This window comes from Crotalus tigris, unplaced genomic scaffold (assembly GCF_016545835.1).
Source record: "Crotalus tigris isolate CLP2741 ecotype Arizona unplaced genomic scaffold, ASM1654583v1 scf7180000019965.218198, whole genome shotgun sequence".
Classification (NCBI taxonomy): domain Eukaryota; kingdom Metazoa; phylum Chordata; class Lepidosauria; order Squamata; family Viperidae; genus Crotalus; species Crotalus tigris.
The window spans coordinates 89,621-116,190 of NW_024097795.1; the positions used below are offsets into that span (position 1 = coordinate 89,621).

At 38.5% G+C, this 26,570-nt stretch overlaps 1 long non-coding RNA gene across 1 annotated transcript in view; it reads left to right on the top strand.

Annotated features, from left to right (window-relative positions):
- Nucleotides 1-501: 501 nt before the first annotated feature.
- Nucleotides 502-26,570, top strand: part of LOC120318003 — a 40,015-nt gene continuing 13,946 nt past the window's right edge. Inside the window, exon 1 of the long non-coding RNA XR_005559382.1 lies at nt 502-600. This is a non-coding gene — a long non-coding RNA (uncharacterized LOC120318003). The remainder of the gene's footprint in view (nt 601-26,570) is intronic.

The window sequence follows — 26,570 nt, forward strand, 5'->3', positions numbered from 1 at the left end:
ACAACATCTGCCTACCTCTGGTCCCTGGGAAGGACTTGGATTTAAAAATGTCAAATCCAAACTAAATGTCTGGCTGATTGTGGGACCAACCGTAATAATAATACATTTCCTCCCAGGTCCTCTGCAACTGCAGGTTTGAGACAGGCTGATAATCGTCCAAGATCCAAGGATAATATCTTGAAGAATGAGTATACACCACTGCCTCCTTCAAGGCCAAAGGCATCCCTCTCCCTTTCTCAGAGAGGCCAGAATGTTCCAGTATGCTTTTTCTAGAATGGACAATGATGTTTATGCCAGTCCACCCATTTCCTTTTGCCCTGGGAATAATTTGATATCCACTTTCTAAAGTGTGGGAGCAAAGAGGATTAACAGAACCTCAAGACTGTGCCATAACCATAAATGGTTTGTATCCTGCTCTTCTGGGGAGGGATGATGTTGACCCCCATTTCTAATACCTGTGCCATAAAGTCTGTCATCCTTGTGCTAATCTAATTCTGCAGGAGTAAATACCTTCAAAGGTTCATTTCCCTGAAACTGTAGAAAGGACAAAATCTCTCCATATGGATTTTGAGAGCATTTGTGAGGGTGACAAGCAACTGGGTGAGTCTGAGAAGAGCTTTAATATTTTGGGGGAGAGAAACAATGGGACTATTTAAGGCAGGGGAACCAAGAGGTGGGCTTGAGAATCATTGCAATCCAAGTAGAAGTAGCTGTGCCTTTGAATAATAGCCACAATATAGACTTACAGTCTCCACGGCATGTTTACTTTGTTTTCCCATTTTAAAGGACATTTGTGGCTGTTAGTAATCTTCCTCCCCTGCCCTGCCTGGAGCTTTTCCTGGTAAGAGTAAATAATAGCAATACAGGATTTGATCTTATCATGTTCTAAATATTTCTGCAAGCTGCAGCCAATAACTTGGAGGAAGAGGAGAAAAAAGGGCGTAGGAGAGAATGAGAAATGTATCTACAGCTGCATAGACCTGAACTTCATTTGTAATTTGATTTGCTTGAACGTTACACCAAGTTTTCACTTTAGAAAATGTTATTCTCAAACCGCAGCAATCCTTTACTGATGATGCATGCATGCTTTTTAAATGTTTCTGTGCAATTATTTTAGCTGTTGCCTGCCGTAAACACAAGGCATTACTATTCAATTCCCTATAACTTACGTCCATGTGGTTTCTTGCCAAGCTACAAAAGCAAAACAAACCCTATTGTTTTGACTTTTTTATTTTGTGCTATTAGCTTACAAGAAAATGTTGCTTCATCACTAGCGATCGCTGAAACAAAAATAAAAAGGGAGAAGATCATTGGTGACATTTGGATGGTCTGAAGTCACAAACATATTTTATGGAAGTCTTCCCCCCCCCACCCCAGTAAGATTTGTAGATATTAAACCATAAAGTCTTGATGCATGACAAAAAGTTGCTAAAATCAACTTAACAATTCAGGATTAGAACCAGAGCATTTGTTGTTTATTTTTCTTTTGAAAGCCATTGAACTGGATCTCCTGCAAAGTACCTAGCAATTGTATTTGGATTTGCAGTATTTTCTCAACACGGCAAATTCTGATAGAAGAGAGAATATTGTAGCTCAGGTTTGAACTGCAGGGGTCCTTAATGCTCTCTGAGCTTGTTTTCTTGCAGACTTGTATTACCAAACTAGGTAACATCATTAGGTCACTCATGAAAGATATGCAAGAGAGCACCATACATCACTGCATCTCTCCTCTCCCCCTTCACACATATGTCTATCATATATACTCCTAAGCAGTGACTTTGAAGCTGTGTGTATAATACAGACCTGGTCTGAAATGGGACAAGAACTTGCTCTGCTAGGCAAATAATTCCTGGGCACAGGCACTATGGGAAGCATCAAGAAATCTGATGAACAGCAGAAATCCCCAGAATGTTAATACTACGAAACCCCAAACCCTAATCACCAATGTGTCATTAATCTCCAGTGACCTCTTTGTAAGAGAACACAACTCTAGATAGGAGCTGGCAGCCAGGAAACTTCTCATGAGGAGGACACCACAGCTCAAAGTCGAACTAGAAGCTAAATCTTTTCATCCAGTGATCAAACTCCAGCTTTTTCTTTCTGAAAGGCTGAGTATGCTGACTGTGCCTTGCTATTTTCTCCTCTTTGGGATGCTCCAGAAGTTGAGTTTCACGGTGCTAGCATTTTTAAATAGGTACATGAAGGTCGGTTGTCAAGGAAGCAAACAGTGTTTTTGTACTGTTCCCCACTTTCTTATTAATTTCCTTTAGTCTCTTGAAGTAAGGGCAATGCTAATGAATTTAATCTGTTCCAGGAATGGGGTAAGGGAAATCTACAGATCACTACAGATGCCTGTTTTGTATCTGCCCTGTGATATTTGGCCTGTGGAAACTGCTGGATTCAGCAGGAACCTGTAGACTGTATTGTCTTAGAATTAGAGGCTTTCTCTCATTAGCCCAAACATGAGTGAAATATTAACCTGTTTGTCTGGTACAAAGCACCAGGAGCAAAAAAACATGTTTGTCTAGGCAGCTGCTTTATAAGGGAAGTTGAGGTAACTGGTGGCTTGTTCCCCACTGCTGTATTGTAAAACAAAATGGAACAGGGAAGCTGTAGGGCTGGTCAGCACCAGGAGGGGAGAAGATTCTCTCTTGAACCTGTGAATAATATGCAAGATTTCTTGCAGCAAGATTGCAATGGGATGAGAGGGGCTCCCTGCCCTCGACCACTCTCCTGGGCTAGAAACTGCAAAGGCCAGCCTCCCCACTCTTCCAATCCCCCAAGCAGAGAGGACCCAAGTGATAGCATCATGGCCAGAGATGATTGACCCTACTTGGCTGGACACTGATACCTTTATGCTCTCTTTTTCTCTTTGGCTAGATAATTAAGAGCAATCCTAACTATGTTAACTCAATGGCTGCATTCATTTGACATCTTAGGCCAGTTACTGAACAAATGAATGAATCCATGTTCTGGACTGACCAATGTACTGAACTATAAGGTAACCAAAAAGACTGTTTCCATGACTTGATGAGCCGCCAGAAACCAAACTGGTTAACAGTAGCCAAATTTAAGTTAACATGCTGCATAAATGCAGATACAAGTCTTTAGCTCTAGAGCAGTCATGTCAAACTCGCGACGTCACATGACGTCGTGCAACGTATCAGACCAGTTTTGCTATTGCCGACAATGGGGTGGGCACGGCTTCCAGATGACGCATCTGGCCTGTGGGCTGGCAGTTTGACAACCCTGCTCTAGAGGGTCAGTATGTTGTGTGACTATGTCTAGTATATGCTTAGGATTGCAACTTGAATGTTAAAAACGGAAATAACAAATGTTGGAATGAACAGCTATAAAAATAGCTGGCATTTTCATAAAGTTACAACCATCAAGATATTTTAAACTCAGCTTTGCTTAGGCCTATTGGGCATTCTAGACTATTATTTCCAGAATTCCCAACAAGTCTGGGATGCAGGTTATGGGAGTTATGGTCAAATGGAAGGGACCAAGTTGGAGCAGAATATTGAAGTGGTTATTCTCATGAAATGCATTCAGTTTATTTGTGTTACGGATTGGCCAAGTTACCGCAAGTGAAATTGGGAGCAACCTGGTAGGATTCTTATTCATATATCAAGGATCATTGTTCATTGTTCTCTGACCTTGCCCAACCCACATAATTACACTTAAGTGAAAGAATGTATTCGTATAATAAATAACAGCTTATCTTTGCAGATTTGTAAGACAAGAGAATGTTTGTTCTTTGGATTAAAGATGTATAAAGAAAACATCATTATCTCCAGGACAATTTCAGGAGATGCTTCAAAGTTTGGAGTGTAGGAAATGGTAGTCTGTGTACTGTGTAGTGTCTCAAAATTTACATATCCAATACAGGTCAGCCAGAATCAGCAACAAATATCCTAGCCCGGACTGCCTGGGTCAGGCTGCCAAATAGCCAAGAACTTTTATTTCTTGCATTGCAAAAACCAAACTTCTCGGGGCAGATCATAAAGTAAGTGAAAACATTTTCCAAAGTCAATAGCAGAGCAGAATACTAAAACATCAATAATAAACACTACAGAAGATGTAGAAATCATAAAATAATTCTATACCCCAGATTAATTTAAAATTGTGACGAGAAATCTATAGCAATGCTTAGGAGCAGGGAGCATAATCCCAAAAGATAATCTGTGAGTGCCACATCTAATGCACTAGGAGAAAATTTTCCACAAGTGAGGTCCATTATATTTCACTTGTTGAAGACACCTGTATTCCTTGTATAGCTATATATGATTTTTATCCATTTCATCTTGCTTCGCCTAAATACGCCAATAAGAATATTTAATTAACAATAGGCTTTGTTTTGATTTCCCCCCATGCTCTTGTAAGGTTATCATCACCATCCCATAACTGTATTGTTATTATTCATGCAGATGTTGGCAGAAACTCAGACTTGCTGATTCTACTCCTTTTGCTTAGATATTTTCATTTTGGCTGCATAAGAAGAATGAATTCATCATTAACTCATAGTCGTGCTTTAAATTTCCTGGTTTATTATTAGGGTTAGCAGCATTCTTGCTGACTTATAGCAGCTATCCAGGGGCTTAGACAACATAGGCTGTACATGGACAATTGAACCTGGGATTTTTTTTTTTCTCATGCAGTTCAGCTGTACTATTTATGACTGAACAATTTCAGACATTGTACAAATGTTTTGCATTCCAAAGGTGAGCAACTCCTCTTCCAAATCTTTCTCCTCCTTCTTTGAAAGGATCTCTAAAAATACCACGTCACCCCAAGAGTGGTCAGGGACCACTGGTGTTATTGACTGGAATTTTGGGAGCTGAATTCAAAATATTTGGAAGGGAGCAGTTTGGGGATGGCAGATGGGCACCATTATCTGGGAATATCTCCCATCACACTGAGTGGTGCTGAGTATGCATAGAATTCAATTATAGGTTACTTATCTTTTCTAAGAGAAGCAAGTAGTAAAAATAGACATATAGCAAACTGGCAGGTGGTCAATATGTTCCATTAATAGAATATGGATGCCAGTAGGTTCTTTCAAGCTGCTGGAATTTATGTCACATACTGTGTACCCTGATCTGGGTCAAAAGGAACAGTTTTAACTGGATCAGTGGGCAGGAAAAGCATAGTGCAAAGTAGATTTTGATTGATGGAATGAAGGTTGAGAAACCTGTCTGAAAATAATTAAGATTTTGAGGTCCAGCTGTCTGCACTTCTCCCATCTATTCTGTGTCACAAGTATTACAGAAATCAGGTAAGTTTCAGATTCTTTCTGTCTCTGTCTTTCTCTCTTACACAAATACACACTTTCTCTGCTGCTCCAGGAAGTGAGAAGAATGAAACATGAAGCAATGCTTTGGATGTACCTATAACTGTTAAAAATAAACTTCAGACTGGTTTATTTTGGTTCTGTGTTTACCTATGAAGGAACAAGAAGAAATCTAAGTTCCCATAAAGCATGATCTCCAAATAGATAGTTGTGGCTGAATATTGAGGAAGGAAGCACATTTCTTGTGGTGTGCTAATACCTTTTTTTACAAATCACTTTTTAATTCAAAGAATTAAAGTATTTGAATCTTGGTGTTGTCAGGCACAAGTAATTAGACCTACACATTTAAGGTTCAAGCTCACTACTTTATTATATTCAGTCTGTCACACAAGAATCTCCCCAGACTGCCATTCGTAACCTGGGAATAGATACGTTCTATGGAGCTCGGGGTGGTGTTGTTGTCAGTTCTGGACCTCTTGCAGCTACACAAGGATTCAAGGCTAATTCCATGCTGTAACTCCCCCCCCCACCTGGCTGGGTGTTTCCTAACAGGTGTCAACTGAATGCCCAGGCTGAAGTCCATAGGGTTGAGGTCATGGATGGTCATGGATCCCCAAAACTTTTCACTCCTTCTGAAATCAGAAGGAACCCCAAATAGCTGTCATTGAAAGATAATGATCGTCTCTGCAAAGGGTAGACTATCTTCCAAGATACTGAAGATGGGGATGAACATGGGCTGCACTGAATATTCTGGAACATTCAAGGATTATATAGGATATAGCAACTATATAAACTGAGAGGAACTTATTGGGTACCGGGGTTATTTTTTTAATTTTGTTTTTTGTTGTTTTGTACATCTTGGGGTCACAAATAGGAATGGAGAAGACACTTGTGTAACCGAGGCAGTAGAATCTTAAAGGGCAGTTAAGAAGCTTTCCTTGGGAACAGGTGATAAGAGAAGGTGGTGAGAACTTGACCCAGAGCTAGTCAAGGGTGTCAGGAAAAAAAATCTCAGGTATCTCAGGAGGGTAACCAGCCAAGCAAAGCAGAGCCTACCAGAGCCTAGCAGAGCCCCAGGGAAGTGCAGAAGGGCAGCTTGGTATATGACAGCATCTTTTTCTTTGATTTCAGGTTTAGCAATTCTGACTTGGAATGCAGTTTTGCTTCATATTGTTTACGAAGTGCATTTAAATGAAGCTGTTGGCTTTCAAACCCATTACATTTATTTTGCCCATGGAAAGCCAGCTATACTTTGACTTATTCCGAAGTATACAGATCACCATGTACCTGCATGCCAGCCCATCAACACTCCCAAACTATTTTGAAAAACCTCTGAAGGACACACAAAAGGGTTTGCTCTGTTATTTTGAAACAAACGCTTCGTGATCAATGCTCAGTGCCCATATGTTTTTTCTGAAAAGCAGATCACCACATGGAAAACAACTTGATTGGTATTCTAAGATTGCTTATTACAGCATCATTTCTAGAGAATGTGCCCACATATCTTATCCTTTGGGGATCAAATATTTACACTGGCTTAATTTTGTTCTCTTTGTCTTTTCCTCCTTGGTGACTTTCCAGGTCTTCTTGAGGCAAGGTCATTACACCCTTTAGGCTTTCAATTTGAGCTTGGCACCCCTAGTGAGCAAAGGGAAATGCCACTTCCCTCTCTCCCCCTCCCTCCTGAAATGACTGAAGCCCTTTTTCTAATAGTAATTTTTACTGAAAAATGATAAAAAAAACTAAAATGATAAAAAACAAACTAAACAACAAAAGGAAAAAATAGAAGGGGAGGAAAAATAGAAACAAAAGAGGAAAAATAAGACTATAATAAAGGAAAAGAAAACAAATATATAATGAAAATACTTCTCCCTTCATTACAGGTATAAATAATTTTAGAAAATTATCACCTTCTCTTAAAATAAAACAAATTATCTCTTCTTTTCATATCTCAACTCTTATTTATGAACAAGTCCTTGAAAACTTCATCATTTCAGTCCTGATCAACAAATGGCCATTAAGAGTTACCAAAGAAAACATATTTATTTTAATCATGATCAAATAAACCGACTTTACATTCCTTCTTTTTACATTTAACAATCTTGATCTTTAATCCCTTCATATAATGTCCTAGATAGAACTTGATTTCGTTTCATTTTTTCTTTGTCCATTCTCACAAAAGTGTTCAGAACTTTAACAAGCCTTAAAATTAACTTCTGAGTCCATTGTTCAAAAGTATATTTTGGTATTTTGAATGTTAAAATATTTTGTTCCATTCTATATTGTTAAGTCAAATTTAAGTGTTTTTTTCCCCTTAATTGAAATCCTTAGTTCCTTCTAATTCCCCTGGTATCCAACGTTCAAGGTTGCATCCTGTCATGTTTGCCTTTTAAAAAGAATTCAAAACAAAAAGTATTTTTCCACAGGAAGGAGTCTTATAATAAATTCCAAAATCTTATTTCAAATTTAAGGGGCAGCACAATGGCTCAGTGGTTAAGATGCTGGGCTTGTCAGCTGGAAAGCTGACAGCCCGGGTTTGAGATCCAAGCGCTGTGTGTTGGGGTGAGCTCCCATTACTTGTCCGAATTCCTGCCAACCTAGCAGTTCAAAAGCATGCAAATGTAAGTAGATAAATAGGTACGATTTTGTCAGAAAGGTTACTGCATTCCATATTTTCATGCTGGCCAGATGATGATGGAAGCATCTCTCAGACAACATATTTCTCAGACAATGCAGGCTCCCTTGGCTTAGAATCAGGGAAAATTAATACCCATCCAAACCAACACAACAATACAACTGAGACAATGTAGAGAATCTGCTGTACAGTCTAATGCTTATGAACAGAAAAGTTGAAGACAGCACTGAGTCCACTGTCTGATTCCTTCTTAGTTGAATATAAGAATTATGCTTCAAAAAGGCAATAAGGTATTCAGCTTTGGAAGTCCTTAGAGATTGGCAGAATCGAGCCCAGAGATGTGAGTGGCACTGCACAAGCTTACACAACCAGTTAAATCGTGTTCAGTATTCATCATGCTTAAGAATCTCAACCAGCAAGTATTCCCCAGGTGAAGCAAGAGCAGACCACCATCAGGTTCATCTCCTTTCATCGGACATCTTAGCAAATTTCACAATTCAGCTGGTACTTTGGACTCATTCACTTCTTTGTTCTACACATTTGGTGTAGAATAAACAATAATGTGGTGATCCAGTTAGAAATGGACCCACTGCAGGAAAAGTAGGAGATGGCTGAATTTTTCTCCTCCACCTTGTTCTCCATAGTTCATCCCCTGTATGTTAAAAAAATTGGGAACAACAAGGATATTGTAACTATAATGATTCTGTTTCTATCACTCTTTCTCCCTGTAGAGAAACCATGCCATCAACTCAGATTGGAATCATAGTTTAGTAAAGGTAATACAAGCCACAGGTGCAAATTGTATTTAGGCATGTCATGTGAACAGGAGTTCAATCCTCATGGGCTCAAGGTTGACTCAGCTGTCCATCCTTCTGAGGTCAGTAAAATGATGACCCAGATTTTGGGGGGGCAATATGCTGACTCTGTAAACCGCTTAGAGAGGGCTGCAAAACACTATGAAGGTGTATATAAGTCTAAGAGCTATTGCTATTATTACCTTATATTAAGTCAGGTAAATGATTCAGCTATTCCAATCATGGACTGAATCAAGCTTTCTGGAAGATTCCACTCCTTCCCATCATTGGCGAGTCATGCTTAGAAAAGGCCGGCTTGGTATTCCCCAGGATGATTTTAAATTTTGCAATTCTCTTTGTTGAGACCTGTCTGGACTGCCTTATTGAGCTGTGTGTAATGTATGTGTTTCATGACTACATCCCCTGTTTTAGTTTTTAAAAAGTGGACCAATGGTTAGTTCACTTAAATTGATATGATAGCCATGGACTCTTGGAACTGTTTAGGAGAATTTGAGTTTGGGCTATGTCACTGACTGTTGACTATGTTGGATTGAGGTAATAAGTATTGTAATTAAAAATATGAGGAGGATTTCAGATTGCTTCTCTACAGTGGATTGAGGTCTCCTGAAGGTGCACTGCTGCTGAAGGAATCAGTCAACTTTATCAGAGAAAAAGAAGTTTATTACAACAAGACATGAAATGAATATTACACAGAGTTCAATAATTTATTACTCTCAGCCTGGTTTTAAAAAATCAAGTCCCATTTATGGTGAGCAGAACCAGTATACCTGTTCAGTTTTCAAATCATATGCAATGGTTGCATTCCACAACATTGCATTAGGCATCTCAGCAAGCACTGATCATATTTACTTGATTGCAGGTTGTAGAGCAAATAACCTTTATTCCCTTTTTACCCATTTCCCAAAATCCTTCCTATTATCATCTCTTCACAATCCATTCTATCTGACAATTACATATGGGAGATATGTTCGTAAAAGGTGATTAGGAATCTTCACATTTTAAAATCTTCACAGGATGCATTTTGAGTGTACTAACATATATATATATGTTTCAGTTTCAGAACCTCTTTGTTTATACCATCCAGTTCATCTAAAGTCAAATAAATGCATAGATAGCTATAGAGACCCACTTCCTCTACAGCAGTGTTTCTCAATCTTGGCTTTGAAGACCTCCCAGAATTCTTTAGTCACCATGCTAGCATTAATTTTAAATTTATCTAAAGATGAAGATTAGAATCAATCTTAAAACAGCTAAGGTCGAGAAACACTGTTCTACAGTATCTCCTCTTGTTGCATAAGAGAAAATTGGATTATATGCCTTCTGAAACTAGAGGTGATTCTAGTAACAGGACTTTTCTAGGACACAAGATGTTGGCCCCAAATCAAGAAAACTGTAGCTGCTGAACAATAGATAAGTATGGACAGTTGATGCAGTTGTAAAGATGTTTATGAGTAGAGCAAATAGCATGATATTGTGGAATGAAAGGTTGATTAACAACATTATTATTGGAATAGGAGGGAAAAATTACCTAACATTTGTTTGTCTTTCAGACACTTTCTTTTCTAGGTTGCTTATGTCAGTTAGGATTGTAGCCAAAACTCATTATTTTTTTCTTTGCTTTCATTGTGTCCTACATATGTTGTCTTCTCCCTAGTACATCCTTTAGTGTGTAAATTGGTCATTTCTCAATAAATCTGGAACAGGAAAGAAGGCCTCTGCTAAGCCAACATAAAATGCTCTTCAGGAGCTGGTAAAACATAAAACACTTCCCTGTGGGGTTCTTGTCTTCTTTCTCTGAACAGAGTTCACTTTGATGATAACTTGCAGGCCAGTGATCACAGGCTTTCAATGATACTCCCTTGTGGCAGCCACAAGGAGATAACAATGAACAGCTCCAACCTTTAGGGCAGGTCGGAATAAAATACTTTGCATGGCATTTGGTTTGTTCTACACCTCTAGTATTTTTCTCTATGCTGCAATTTATTTGTACTGTATGAATTAATGGCATTAAAACCAGTGGCAAAATAATCTGGACAAATATTCCACATGTCACTTCTTCTCAGCCTTTGTCCAGGTCGTGCTTACCCTTGAACAGGAATTACAGTAAAAAGAGAATCAGAGCAGGATGCCAGCTGATATTAATAGTGTTTTTTGTGTATTTGTAGTATATTTATAGCACAACCTTTAAAACTGGTTTTTTTTTCCTCTCTTTTAAAAAGCATTTGGAAAACTGGTAGCAATATCTCTGTACCGTACCCAGGAACAACCCAACGTGCATTTTGCTTTTTGCTCCTTGGATATGAATGTAAATAAAACATCTGAATAAGGTGCCACTTCTTTAGATGGGACATTTACATTTGACATCTATGGGCCAAAACTGATCCACCAAATCATCCTATTTAGCCTGGGAGGAACCTGGGCTGGATTTTCCCCATTTCTGCTTTTGAATTGGTTTTGGAGATTAGACAATTGGATGCTGGGAATTTAAGAAGAAAAATTCATAGTGATAATGATCACTATGGAACGATATTTGAAAACCCTGAAGTTGAATACTACCTAGCTTTTATCTTATATATCTATACAAACACACCCACATTTACACATATTATTTTGTCCTTAACCACTTAACCACTCAAATGCTTTTATTTCAGTCTCATGCATGCAGTGATATCATGTGCCATTTTAATATACGCAATCCAATTTTTGGTTGGTTGGGTTTGTTCACACGTTACTATGTTAGAAGGCCAAGTAGCAAATTAGGGTATTGGACAGAGATATTTGTTAAGTACATCTACCCAGTTTTACATTCTTATTTCAAAGGGGACTGTCAAAGTAGATAATCTCTATGGGAGAAGAAAAGGGATCTACCTATAGATACATATGGTAAGAGGTCATTGTTACTTAGGAAAATATTACACTGTCTTAAACAACTAAGCCAGGGCTTTTCAACCTTTTCATAGATTGTACCACTTTTAGGATATGGCAATATTCGAGTACCACCAGTTGCCTGGCAAAGTGTCAAAAACTTAATGACCAAAAAAAGGGGTGGAATGATAAAATACAGGTAGTTCTTGACTTACAACAGTTCACTTAGTGACTGTTTTAATGGCACTGAAAAAAGTGACTTATGACCCTTGCAATATCCCCAGGGTCACATGATTTACATTCGGATGCTTGGCAACTGATTCATATTTATGATGGTTGCAATGTTTCAGGGTCATGTGATCACCCTTTGCAACCTTCTGACAAGCAAAATCAATGGGGAAACCGGATTCATTTAACAACCGTGTTATTAATTTAACAACTGCAGTGATTCACTTAACAAATGTGGTAAGAAAAGTTGTAAAATGGGACAAAACTCGTTTAACAAATATCTCACTTAGCAACATAAATTTTGGGCTCAATTGTGGTTGTAGGTTGAGGACTATCTGTACATCCCCTTACCGCACTTTTAATGGGAAACGTATGCCTGTTCTCTGACATTAATCTTTGCACTGTTCTATCCCCTTCTCTCCCTCTGCTTGTCTCAAAGAAGTCTCTCCTCTTCTCCGTCTCTCTTTCTCTGTCTTCTCTTTCCCCATTGTCTTTTTTTTCTCCCTTTCCCATGAAAACCTCTTCCTTTTATATCCTCTCCTCTCTCCCCCTCCTCCTCCTTTTTTCTTCGGTGCAAATGCAGCTGATTCCTCTCCCCCGGCTGCATGCTGCTCCATCTCTCTTTCTCCATCCCCTTCTCTTTCCCTGTTGTCTTCCCCCCCCTCCCTCTCCTGCCAAAACCTCCTTCTTTTATATCCTCTCCTCTCTCCCTCCTCCTCTTCCTTTTCTCTTTGGTGCAACTCCATCTGACTCCTTTCCCCTAGGCTGCACGCTGCTTCCGGAAATGCCAATCAGCAGAGTCCTAGCAACATTGCAGCTCCAGCTGACTCTCCCACAGGCCTTTGTGGCACTGCCGCTGCTCATCCCCCGTTACACTTTTACACTTTTTTTACACTTTCTTTTACAGTACTTTTCAACCCGTCATACGTGTACCACCTGCCAGGTGCCAAAGAACCACTAAAGCACTAAACTAAACAATAGGATAGAAATGCTCTATATACATAGGGTTAATCTATATACAAAATTATTTATAAAGGGGTATATATGTAGCTCAGGGTTTATATGAGGGGTACTTGGTGCTCTCTATGCTTGCTTGATTTTTCATTACCCAAACTAGGTAGCCCCATCAGTGCTGGCACTGATGCCTAGCACTGATGATGTTACCTACCGTAGTTTGGGCAATGAAACATCTGCAAGAAAACAAGCAAACTCAGAGAGTGCCGAGGACCCTTCGCTATTTATACCAGGGGCCTGGAATTTCAATCTTGCTTCCTTAATACAGCACATGTTTTTACTGAATGCTTACAATGGTCTCTTTCTCACAATACAGCTTCTTACCTTCCGCTTTATTCTTGGCTGAAATCACATCGGAGAATAGATGGAAACTGAAGTTCTATAGGTAACATGAAGGAGCAGGGACAAAGAACAAGTAACCGCCCCTGTTTTGCTTCTTCTTTCTAAACCATAAGGCAGAAATAATAAAATCAGATCAGGCCTTTTTAAATGAACTCTGGATCTGCTAGTGTATTGGATCCCAGGCAGCCCCTGTCAAAAGGTCCTTGTTCCACTTCCACAACTCAGATGACAGAGGAATTTCAGCAATTTCCCCCAGTCTTTTAGATGTATTAGATACAATTTCCTTCCCTTCCAGCCACTTGGCCTCTGAAGATAGTTAGCCTAATATAGCTAGGGAAAAACAGCCTGGGAGAGGTTGGCCCACCATATTTTGTCTTAGAGGCTCTGGGAAAACAAAGCAAACAGATTGAATAAGAAAAAAAAAGTTCACTAAATGGGCACAGTATAGGAGGAAGCCTGTGTAACATTCCCAGCTATTTAGGACATATGTTTTGAAAATAAAAAAATATTGTAAATCGATTGAAGGATGCCCCAAATAAAATTAAAAGTAGAGAAAAGAGATGCTGCTCACAAATAATCATAAGCTCATATAATGAATGATGCTGTCTTGATTTTGCTTGTGCAACACATGATAAGCAAGTTGATTCTTCCACCTATTCCAATGCTAGAGGAAAAATTGGGCAGAACTGATTGCTGAGCTCTGTCCATCATCTCTCGGCTCCTTTCTGGGCTCCTCTTCAAAGAACAATTTTTTTTTCTAAAACAGAAGACAAATTGAAGTCATATAATGACCTGAGTTACAAGTAGAGCTGTTATTTAGAAGTTCCCTCCCGTTGCTTTCCTTTCATTATATAGACAACAGATGCTGACATTCAGATTCTTGTTTGTTTGGGGGACAGCGGAATTTCCACCATTCTACCGATTTCTTTTTTTAGCCTTGTATTAAATGAGTAAGAAATTATAGGGTTATAGCCTTAAAATAATGCTGACTGAGCAGTCCAACGCTAACTGCACAATTCTGCTGGATCGTTGATACAGGCTCGTATTATTCTACTCTGGACACATTCTGCAACATCCTAGCTCTTTGAAGAAAGCGCTGATCCTGGAAAAGGTGAAAGGAAAGAGAAGAAGGGTTGGAAGACCTGAAAGACCATGTTATGGTCAGATTATCATAGAGAAAATCTATTTACCTGGGCACTTAGAGTTGACACTGACTTAATGGCACATAATTGGAGTTAGTTCTTTTAGATTAGAAGATCAGGGAAAAAAAGATGCCAAATTAGGTTCAGAATCCTGGGGTGGTAGTAGAAAGGGGCAATGGGGTCAGTCTGATGAAAGCATTGTGGCAGATTGTTTTGCTGTTGGTTGAATATTTGTTTTCCTTTAACCGAGCCATGTCAATCAGCTTGTCAATCTGGAGAACAGACTTGAGGTGGCAGAAATGGGGACTCTATGATGACTTACGCTGCTTCTCTGAAAGAAGGTGGGCCTGAGACTCAAAATATGGCTGATAGCTCATGCAGCTTCAGTGCAACTGCTGATGGCAGCTGCTAACCCTGATCAAACATCGTGGAGTTGAGTAGGAACAAATTGACAACTGCTTCATGGAAACCAGACTGAGCTGTGTAGAAAATACCTCTGGGCAATTTAGGCCATCAAATCCAGCCCCCTGCTTAGTGCAACATTCAGATTAAACCATCTCAGACAAATGGCTCTCTAGCCACTGCTTGAATGATTCCAACAAGGAGAAGCCCACCACTTTCCTGATTAATGGATTCAACTTTTCTTTGAAATCTGCCTTGCTGTAACTTAAATCCATTATCTGACATCTTGGAGAGAGAAAATATCTGGACATCCTTTCAGAAATGTGAAGAATGCGATGTTTCCCTCCCCAAGGCATATTTTTTTAAAAAAAATTCTTCATTCTAGCTTCACAGGAATTTGTTCACAGGAATAAGTTCATCCTTACTCTCGTTTTCTGAACTTGTTCCAATTTCTCTGAATCCTTCTTAAATTACGGTGCTCAGAACTGGATACAGTACTCAGTGGGGTCTCTCCAAACTAGAATAAAGGATGACTCCACATGCTTTGAAAATTGTACTTTTGTTGATGCAGCCTAAAATTGTACTCCCTTTTTACAAAATAGTGCATTATTGACTCATGTTCAATTTGCAATCAACTATTATTTTAATATAGTTTTCACAAATACCATTTCTTAGTCACATTTCTCCCCATGCTCTATTTGTTCCTTGCGTTAAGATTTTTGTTCTTGCCTTTTATATTCTATTACTTTTAAAAAATCATTCTAATGATCAAGGTAAGCTTGGATTTTATTTCATATTCTAGAAGGCCCAGTTTTGTGAAGCCTGTAAAACTGATAAGCCATTCCCATCCAAGTCATTAATAAAACTATTGTAGAAACCCAGAAGTGAACTCTGTGGCACATCACTTGATATATCTCTCAAATCTAATGAGATACAATTAATGCACATTCTTCAAGTGTAATTTCTAAGCCAGTTATCTATGAATGTCTACTTAATCTAGCCCATACTTAACTGACTTGCTAAACATTATCAAATGCTTTGTTGAAGTAAAAGTATTTCATATCTTCAAAATTCCTACAATCTACTAAAAATTATATGATCAAAAAATGAGACAAAGTTATTCTAGCATGATTTGTTCCTGATAAATCCATGCAGAATTCTGCTAATTATCACATTGTTTTTCGCTGATAATCCATTTGTTTATGGTCTTTTACTTACTATCAAGATAAGAAATTTGGTTCAGTGTCAATATTCCTGCAAGGGAGTACCCTGTTTGTGATATTTCCATCAGAAATGTTGTATAACAAGAAAGACAATAGGTTTTGTGTAGGTTCTGGGTGGGGTGTATGTTTCATGTCCTAACTTGAACTGTTTTTGCTGCTAAGAGAACATACGTATTCATAAGGTTGTTTTGCTATACTCATGCAATTATCATGGTGTCCTTGTATTACATAACTTGCTTTGCATAGGCCTCTGTCTACTCTATAGAACAGACATGTCAAACACAAGGCCCAGGGGCTGGATGCAGCTTGCAAAGTGGTTTCACGTAGCCCATGAAGCCATCTTGTAAACAGTGAGGGAACGGCCCCCACTGCCTTGGCCCTTGTACAATTTTGTGGTGGCCATCTATGCTGAAACGCACTCAGTCTTAGATCCACAAGGCCATCTAGAAACAGCGAGGAACCAGCCCCTGCCATGTTGGCCCCGCCCCCTAGGTGCATGCTGGGGAGATGTCACCCTTTGTGAGGAATGAAGAAATGGACCATGCCTTGGCACTTGCCCTGGTCCCACTCCCTTCTGCCAGAGACCCTCAGATTTGTCCCACTTCTGCCCAGGCCCCCACAGGCCCCCTTGACGCGAACAATGTAGAGCTGGCCATGCCCACCCAGTAGGCCACACCCACTCCATCCACGCTCACCCAGTAGACCGCACCCACCCTGGCCACACCCATCTGGGCCCCGAGGGCAACTGAAATGCTGATGCAGCCCTCAATGAAATTGAGTTTGACACCCCTGCTATACAAGAAGCAACATTCTGTTTAGGATGCCATAGAGTACTTGCATTAAATCTTGATTAGAAGTTCAGATCTTTCTAATGATTGACACTGCTACAAAATGGGATTATTTTAAATGACAGCTTGCACAAACTGGCATTAAAACCACAATGCATGCAAGGGATACCCGATTGTGGAAGGCTGCCCTATGGCAATGCTGGCAACATAGTGCTGCAGGGAAAGTCAATAAGGAAAGCAGTTCTGATTCACACGTCCTTCTCAATGTCCACCTTTAAACATTTCTTCAAGTAGAAGGAGAGAGCATATCCGTAAGCTTTGGTAAACAACTTTCTAATTAAGTATCAGAGTACATTTGCAACCTGTTTTACTCCCTATGCACCTTGCAACACAAAGCCAAGGGTGTGCTCATCACCACATTATATTGTTGTGGGGCGTTTTGTCCCCACTGCTGTTTTGTTTGTTTATTTGAACTGCTAAACCATAATATCCCGGGGCAGAAAGGAAATCTTGGCAACTTTCCTGAAGTTCAGTTTCTTCCAGTATGATACATTTCCCAAGCAAAGACTCAGCTTGTTCTGTCTCTTTTCCTCTCTCGGCTTCATCTTGGCCAGGAGCCCTCCTCCCCAGCTTCCTGGCTGTTGTGCTCCCTTTTGCTGGGTCAGCAGAATTGATCATTAGGTTTCTTTACGCTGCAGGCAAAGAGGAAGAAAACAGCAGCATTCCTTTGAATTGGGTGGATGGGTGGGAGTCTGTGCTCACCCATCTGCCAAGATGGTACAGCTCCTCCAAGTCACTTCTTACTGAGTGCCCACACTAATGACGCACTCTGAGCTGAGCTACAATGCTTGGATTTGTAATCCACATAATAGGGTGAATATGCAGCCAAAGGCAAGAAGGCTTCTATGGAACAAGTCGAACTGGGACAAAGTCATTGAAGGAGACCAGGAGAATCATTGCTCTGTTTTCCCCATTCGGTCTCTGCGTTACCTTAAACAATAGTTCGTTTATTATGACAGCAGTTTTCTCATATGCATGCTGTACCTTTCTCAGTGACAACTCTTCATTATACATAACTAGCTGGAAGTAAGGCAAGTTAATATGCTGTGAAATCAGAAGGCGAAAACATAGGCAATGGATGAAGAATGACCTTTCACAACAGTTATTGTGAAAGTTAGATGATTACCTGACAACATAGCACCTGTGAGCTTATTAAAATAGTAAAATGAGTCTGGTAGCACTTTTTTCCAACAAATTTTTTTTATTAACCTTTAATAAAAAATTTAATCAAAGGTGTTTATCAGAAAAGATGATACCAGACTTCTCATCTTTTGATATCATAGATTAACACAACTCTCCTTCTACAATAACATATTTATTTATTTGAAATGATAAAGACAAAATGTCCTAAAGTTACATCAATGCAATCAAATGTTTTGATTCATTGAAAAAGATCTGTTTGGGGGTACATTCATTTTTTAAAGAAATTCTTTGGATCAAGGACGATCACACAGAAGATGAAAACTGTTTTTGTTTTCCAGCTACTTTTTTTTTAATGCTGCTATTCTGGTCTCAGAAAATCTTGTTTCATTAATTCTTTTGGGTAGAAACTATCTTCCTGATTCTCCATAAAATCTCAGCAGAGATGACACCTGGAGATTATGGAAGCTGCAAGTCACACAATCCAGATGTCACCAGATTGGGGAAGACCAGTGAGATCTGCAGAATCTTGCTGTGTTTTTTTTTTTTATGATTCATTAAAATTTGTTGGATAGCTTTAGGCTACCCATTTATTCTCTCTCAACACAAACTACCTTATGCTCTTATTTTGGGGGACAATATTAAGAGAGAGTCTCATGGATACCAATTAAGATCCTGAAGGAAAAAAAATCTATAATGGGGCAAACTGTGATTTTCTTACGGGCTTTTCAGGGGAAACAGTACTGTATCAGTACTATAGCTTTGCTTGACAGTCCTAGTTTTTAAGCTGTTTTTTTTTTAACACTAAAATGAAAAAAAAAATCAAAGTAGAATCATTAGAAAACCTTCCTGTAAAACCTTTCCTTGGAATTTTAAAAATACTAATTATGGCTCTCTACTGTTCATTGGGTAGGGGCTTAAGTTGGAAAGCAGAGCTGAAAAGACATGAAGAACAGGGCAAAAGAGAATACTTGTAACTTGTAGGAATAGGAAAGACCTTTTTTCTCAGAAAGTTGCTGCAGAGTGCTCATAGATGGTCCTGAGTTAGCTTTATTAGTAGCATAATGCAGCATAAAATCCAGGTAGCTGATCACCTTTAATGAAGGTGACATGGAAGAGGTATTATTGTATGTGTTGCCTATCTCCCTTTTCAATTTGATGTAGAAGCTTTAGAAGAACACAGGGGGTTAAATATGAGACAATTTGGCAGTTAGTTGAAAAAGTAGTATGTATTTTATTTTATTTATTAGATTTATTTGCCGCCCCTCTAGGCAACTATATTAAAGGTATGATAAACCAGCAGTTAAAATCACAAGAATTTCATTTCAGAGATTGATGCTCCCAGTTAGGAATAGATTTCTAGTCCTTTGTTCCTAATAGATCTCACTTCTGTTGTAAGTTTAGTAGACAAAACAATGCTTCTCAAGAGCATCATGTAAGCTCTAATACCAGTTAGTGCACTCCAAAAACTGGACATGCAACTGATTACACATGTTCACTTTTTCCCCACTGTTCTTCATTGGTCATGATATCAGGAGCTGCCACCATGTTGGTCAGCTTATTGATCTCATAAGGCTCAACAAAATTTCTCAGCAGATCAGAAAGAACAGGAACCAATTCATGCATTTGAACAGCCAGCTTTTAAACTATAGTGTAAATAACTTGCTTAGTCTGAAATGCATCTCATTTAGAGTCCCCAGACATCTGGCAAAAGGAGGACGTGTTCTCCTTTTTTTCCTCATGTCTTTCGGTCTGTCGTGTCTGTCTGGTAGGCATAGCTTTATACTTAGAGTCGTCTTGGCGAGAAATTTAATAAATAAATAAATAGCTTTAAAATAAAATATTGTCTGGTGTTTGGGATTTTTTTTAATGTTTTCACAGCAGTAGTCATTCAAACGTTCATGTGTTGTGATCTTGTAAATTGTCTGCTTCTTTCTTTCTCTAAACAGCCTAGATTTATATTGTTTAAGTTATTTCCTGAGTCCAGCAATCAGCTTCAGTCCATCCCCTTCAAATCTATGATCTCTGTAGATCACATGACTTGTATTATGTTTCTGTGGAAAAAATTGAAAATTGCAGCATCATTAATTCTATATCATCGCTAGCATCTGTTCTTGAAAATAAAGATTTGTTGGAAAAATATTGCAATTCAAAAATCAGTCTTTCGGATGCTAGAAAAAGTAATTTCATTAACATATAGGCTTAATTATATTTTCTGAACTTATTTGTTGTGATTTTTGTTGTGGATGGCAAGAAAATTAAACAGACAAGTTAGTCTCATCAAACTTCATAGAAAACCAAGAGTTTTTGCAGACTTGCTGTTGACGACTGAAACTGTACTTTGTATTCAGAAAACAGGTGATATATTATGTGCACTAACTTTGTATTCAATCTTTGGGTACCAAATACTTACAAAGGAATTTTATTTATTTATTTATTTATTTATTTTATTCAATTCAGTGGTGCCAAAGGACTCCAGACAATGGAACAGTCAAAATAGTACCCACAAAATGGAGACATCTCCAGATTGGGAGTACAGAAAAGTGTGCCTCTCTCTCTCTCTCTCTCTCTCTCTCTCTCTCTCTCTCTCTCTCTCTCTCTCTCTCTCTCTCTCTCTCTCTCTCTGTGTGTGTGTGTGTGTGTGTGCAAGTGCAAAGTCTAATAGGAGCAAACTGCCCATTGCTACACAATTCTGAATTACTATTGGGTGGAAATAGAAATACAGTATTTGTGGGGAAAGAGTAAAATGGAACATTCTGCAGAAAGGTGCAGATACCTGACTGGTTGGTGAAATTCTGAGCAAGAGTTTCCTATCCTGCAATATTACCTAGTAGGACTCGTGTCTTTCTTCTCTGTAGGATAACATGGGATGTTGAAATCAAACCTACTTATTTTATAAGAACTAATAGAGAATGGTTTATTATCAGGGTCCCTGTACTGAATTGACATAGTTGCCCTATGGGTATTCTAGCTATTGTACTTAGTGACATACATATCATCATCTCAACTACTTTGGCCATCCAATGAGAAGAGAGGACTCATTGGAAGAGACCCTGATGTTGGGAAAGTTTGAAACTAGAAGGAGAAGGGGATGGCAGAGGATGAGATGGTTAGACAGTGTCATTGATGCAATGAACATGAATTTGGGCAAACTCCGGGAGACAGGGGAGGACAGGGGAGCCTGTGCTATGGTCAGTGGAGTGGGACATGACTTAGTGACTGCACAACAACATCAACAATAATACATCATCATTAAACAAGTCTGAACTTTTGTTTCAGAAATACAATGCTATTTTGTGATGGAGTACCGCAAGCAGGAAATAAATCCCTAACTCTCTTTGTGTTTGCTTTTTAATGGATGTCCTCTGACTGTTCTGAACAATTTCTTTTCTCCAGGTCTTATTTTTGCCAGAGACAGCAAAACTCGCAGTAGTTTTTAAGGACTAAGTGCTCAAATTATCCTTTCAGCAGCTTTTCCATCACAGTATTCTTCAGATATCTAAGTATCATAGTTCCCAGAATTCTCTACCCTCAGAGTTGAAGAAAACGCCACAGGTAGTTCTGGGAATGATAGTTCCAATGAATTCCAAGTTTGCCAGATTTAGATTAAGGTAGCCAGCTCCTTAATTTTCCTTCCACAAGGAGGAAGCAGAAGGTGGACTTAGAAGCTATAATGCAGTTAGTGATTTTCTTATTCTGGTAGATTAAGATAATGCTGGTGTTTTTGAAATAATCTTATTTGCTTCCTTCAATATGTAAAAAGCTAACTCAGTTACATGTGGGATCCTTTGTTCTTTTTGACTCCAGAGTCCTACCCTGATAGGCTGACCTTTTTCTACTTGTACCACATATTCTATCTGCTTGGAGCTTAAATGCATCCATGACAAAAGATCCATTGAGTTCTCTTGGATACTTTCAATGGCTCTGGGCTGAGTGAATCATGATGTAAAGATAAAGCCGGAGGAGAAGAATGGTATCACACAGCCCACAAGGAAACTGAAGCTGCCTTGTGAAATTTTATGAGGGAACACTGTAAGGAAATGTTTCTCCCTTTTCTTGTCACTAAGATGGATGACATACCCGAGAAATCCCACAATTCACCTCAAGGAGACAATCTTTTAAAACCAGCTGGTTGGGAAATATCCTAATATAGTCTCAATGCTCATGTTTCTGTAGATGTATTGGTAGGCGGTAGCTATAATAATCTGTTGTTAAGTGGCTTCTGAAAGGCTGATTTAGGGTTGCCCGCAACTGCCAATAGCTGTTGCTGCATACGTTTGCTGTGAAGGGGTTGACGGGTAAGTAGAGGTTTCAGAGGGCTGCAGATGGACCAGCATGCATACCTCCTGAATCCTAACTATGGGTTGTGCAGAGGTGTGCATCCCGATTGGTTCCAGCTTCCTGCTGGGAGGAGTTAGAAGGCAAGGCACATTCAAGCAGGAAATGATGTTAAAATTCACTGATGTATAAAAGGAACACCTATGCAACTGTCCCTGAACAACAGAATCATACATTCCATGCATGCAGTGCAGCAGGAGTCTACTCCAACCTTCAAATCCACCACGCAGGTCTCTCCATGTGGTATCATTACAGCTCCTTTTTTGCAGGCTCCAGCCCCTTGCCACAGTGCCAAAATCTGACATCAAGACATTGAAAAATTGTGTTCTATTTTCCACATTGTTTCAGCAAAATAATGAATAAATTACTGCAGATAATAGAGAGTATATACAAGGAGCGGTTATACAAGTCAAGATGATGACTGGGTCACAATTTGTGTGTCACAATTTTAATCATGTCTTCATAGCTACCATCTTGACTTTTTTAGCTATACTCAGCGGACACCTTTGATAGATAACATTAAGCCTCAGCTGAGCATGCCAATTCACCCCCCCCACACTCACATACAAAAGTTGTCTCATGAAATCTTCCCTTGTTCCCATAAAAACAATTAAACAACTCTCTAAATTGGTTAGAGATAGGTGGGTGGGGGTTGACATATTTGCCTTTAGAGTTCTTTCCTCAAGGAATATTAACTGCAGACAGATATTGGGAAAAGCAAGAAGGATTTGGATTCTTCCCACAACAGAAATACAATAAGGTTGCCCACAGAAGAAACTTTAAAGCAGTTTCCCCAACTGAGCATCCTCTGGATGTGTTTGCTCTGTCTGGAAATTTTGGAAGTTGAAATCCCTAAACTTTAGGGAGGAAAGAAAGAAGGGAGGCAGGCTGGGGACAGCCCTTCTTTGGAACAGAATGGAAAGTATGACTGGGCACAGCAAAGGTGAGATCTGGGTCAGTAATTAGTAATAAGCTAGCCTGGTATTAATGTCGGCAGTCCCAAATAAGTAGTATAAAGAGCCTTATGTAACTGTGTTCCTATAATCTACCTCTCAGAGGATTTTGTCTTGGACAGTTTGTGAAGGTCAGGGAGCAAATCTGGAAAATCTTTAAATGCCTTGAATAAATATTATGGATCAGCAGAATCTTTTGTCCATCCAGATGACAGAAGCTATATCCCCATTTACATCTTTTTTTAAAAACAAATTTTATTGTTTTTTAAGTTCTTAAAGCAACATATTCAGGACACCCCATGGTGCTGGGGTAATCAAACATCTTAAACAAGACATATATACATAATATAATCAATACGTCAAATATTCCCTCTCTTTTCCCCTCAAATAGCATTGTATATTTAGAATATCCAATTCTAGCTTAAATTTATTCAACCTGAATCTGTTTTTAAGCTTCATCAATTTCTACCATAATCAAATTAACTTTAAATAAAAACATTTTCAATTCAAATATCCCTTCCACATATGTTCTACTTTCTTAATTTTATCAAAATCTTATTTGTTTCTTCTTCCATTAATCTCCCTTATTTAGAGTAAAATGTTAATCTATCCTATACCTATCAAATCTATCAATTGATCTATCTCTTCAAGCTAAAAAAATAATATCATACCTTAAATCATATCCATTAAACAAAATTCAAGTCTCCAGTTAATTATCATGACTAATAATGTCCATATCATCAGAAAATCATATCATCTTATTAAATTTCAATGAACTATTAGTTCACTTCAAATCTGAAACATCTCTTCAATTTTCGTCATTCCATTACATCATAATTTTCATAGAAATAAACCTAACATTCTGAAAGGAACATTCCTAGTATTCTAAATTGTCTTTAATTCCTTATATAGAAAGATATCTCATTTTTAAACAAAAATATTAATCTATCCTAGACACATCTAAATGTATATATTTATCAAACTATTCTCTAGATATCTAATCCTTCATTTAATCAATCTCTTTAAGTTAACAAATTAATATCAAACCTTAAATCATTTCAATATTTAATTAACATTCAATTAATTACTGATTCACTCCAACTCTAAGACATCTTTTTACTTCATACTCAAAATCTCAGTCCTTAGATCAGTCTATAGTTCTAGGTTGCCTTTAATCCAATTTAAGAAATTTTAAATTTCATTTTCCAATCTTATTCTAGCTTTCCTCTTTTGCCAGGTAGGTTTCCAGTTTCTAATCCAGTATGTAAATCACTATACCAAACTGGCTTTCAAGAAGGGGGACTTAAAGGGGTAAAACTTGGCATAATATTTCTAAATGCTAATGTAAGATACACAATTAGATATATTTACTGGAATTTCGATCTTATTAACAGTGATCCTAATCTGAGCATATATAGAATACTGCAACCAATTTTGGTCTCCACACTATAAAAAAGATGTGGAGACTTCAGAAAAAATGCAGAGAAGAGCAACAAAGATGTTCAGGAGACTGGAAGTGAAAACATATGAGGAACAGCTCTAGGAACTGGGCATAGCTATTCTAGTGAGGAGAAGGACCAGAGGTGATAGCAGTGTTCCAATATTTGAGGGGCTGTCACAGAGAGCAGGGGGAAATCTTTTTTCCAAAGCAACCAAAGGCCAGACAAGGAACAGTGAATGGAAACTGATCAAGGAGAGATTCAACCTAGAAATAAGGAGAAATTTTGACAGTGAAAACAATCAACCAATGGAACAGATTGCCTTCAGAGGTTGTGGGAGTTTCAACCCTGGAAGCTTCTATTCAAGAAGAGACTGGACTGCCATCTGTCAGAAATGGTGTAGAATCTCCTGCTTGGGCAGGAGGTTGGACTAGATGACCTACAAGATCCCTTCCAACATTCTATTCTATTCTATTCTATTCTATTCTATTCTATTCTATTCTATTCTATTCTATTCTATTCTATTCTATTCTATTCCGTCAATTTGGTATGGATTCTTAGCAATCACACAGATAGATTTTCTCCAAGAAACTCTAATCCCCCAGGTTTCCAATGGTATATTCATCAGCACTGTGAGTTCAATGACCTTGCTGCTAGTTATCCTCTTTTCTTTCATTCCATCTTTCACAGCATCACAGCCTTCTCCAGAGAGCTAGGTCTTCACATAATGTGTCCTGTGCATGATAATCTGAGTCTGATCATTTGCATCTCAAATGAAAACTGTAGATTGATATGTTGAATGATCCATTTATTTGATTTCTCAGCTTTCCATAGTATTCTCGGGAAACTTCTCCAACACAAAGTTCAAAAGCATTAATATTCTTTCTACCTTGCTTTTTAAAACTTCAACCTCTGCTTCCTTTCCTTGCACAATTTTGATCTTTGTAGCTATAGAAACATCACGGCATTTGTATACCTTTTCTAAGACCTTTCAGTTAAAGTATTAGAATACTGCCATCGGTATTGTGCATACCAATACAATATTTCTTCCTCCAGTTTTACTATGCTCATCTTCTTTCAATCCAGCTTCATTTAATATATATTTAGCATATAGATTAAATAAATAAGTATACAACTTTTGCCTGGAACCTGGAACCAATCTGTTTTCCCATGTTCCGGCTGTACTGTAGCTTCCTAAGGTGTGTATATTTTGCATGAGGACAGTGAGAGGTTCTGAAGCATCCATTTTTCTAAGAACACTCCATTGCTTGACATGGTTGACACAATTGAAGGTTTTTCTATAATCAATAAAACACATATTTACTTTTTGTTTTTTGGACTTTCTCAATTATCCAGCATGCTTCAGCAATAATGTCTCATCTTCCCTGGCCTTCATCAAAGCCAGCTTGAACATCTGGCATCTCCCTTTCCATGTAAGTCTCCCTAATCTGCATTATTTTGCAAGCATATGAAATTAGGCATATTGCATGATAGTTGGTCTTTTTTTATTATTGGCATGTTGATTGTCCTCTTTCAATCTGATGGTCACAGTGCCATAATCCAGATTTTCTGGCATTGCTTGATTAGAATCATCTGGAACTAGGCAGGACCTAAAAAATTAAATTAACACCCTGCTGGTTGTATATAGTCCTGACATTCTGTTCTCATTTCCACCCTCCGCTCCAATAATGAGGTAGTCCAAGATTTGTGTAGTGTATGTGTGTGTATGTGTGTGTGTGTATACACATATATGAACCCCCTCACTCAGGTATTCACAAGGACTGGATATGGATACATGTTCAAGAATGGAACCACCATCAGCCACCACTTCTACACGGATGACATCAAGCTGTATGTAAATAGTGAACAAGATATCAACTCACTGAGCCACCT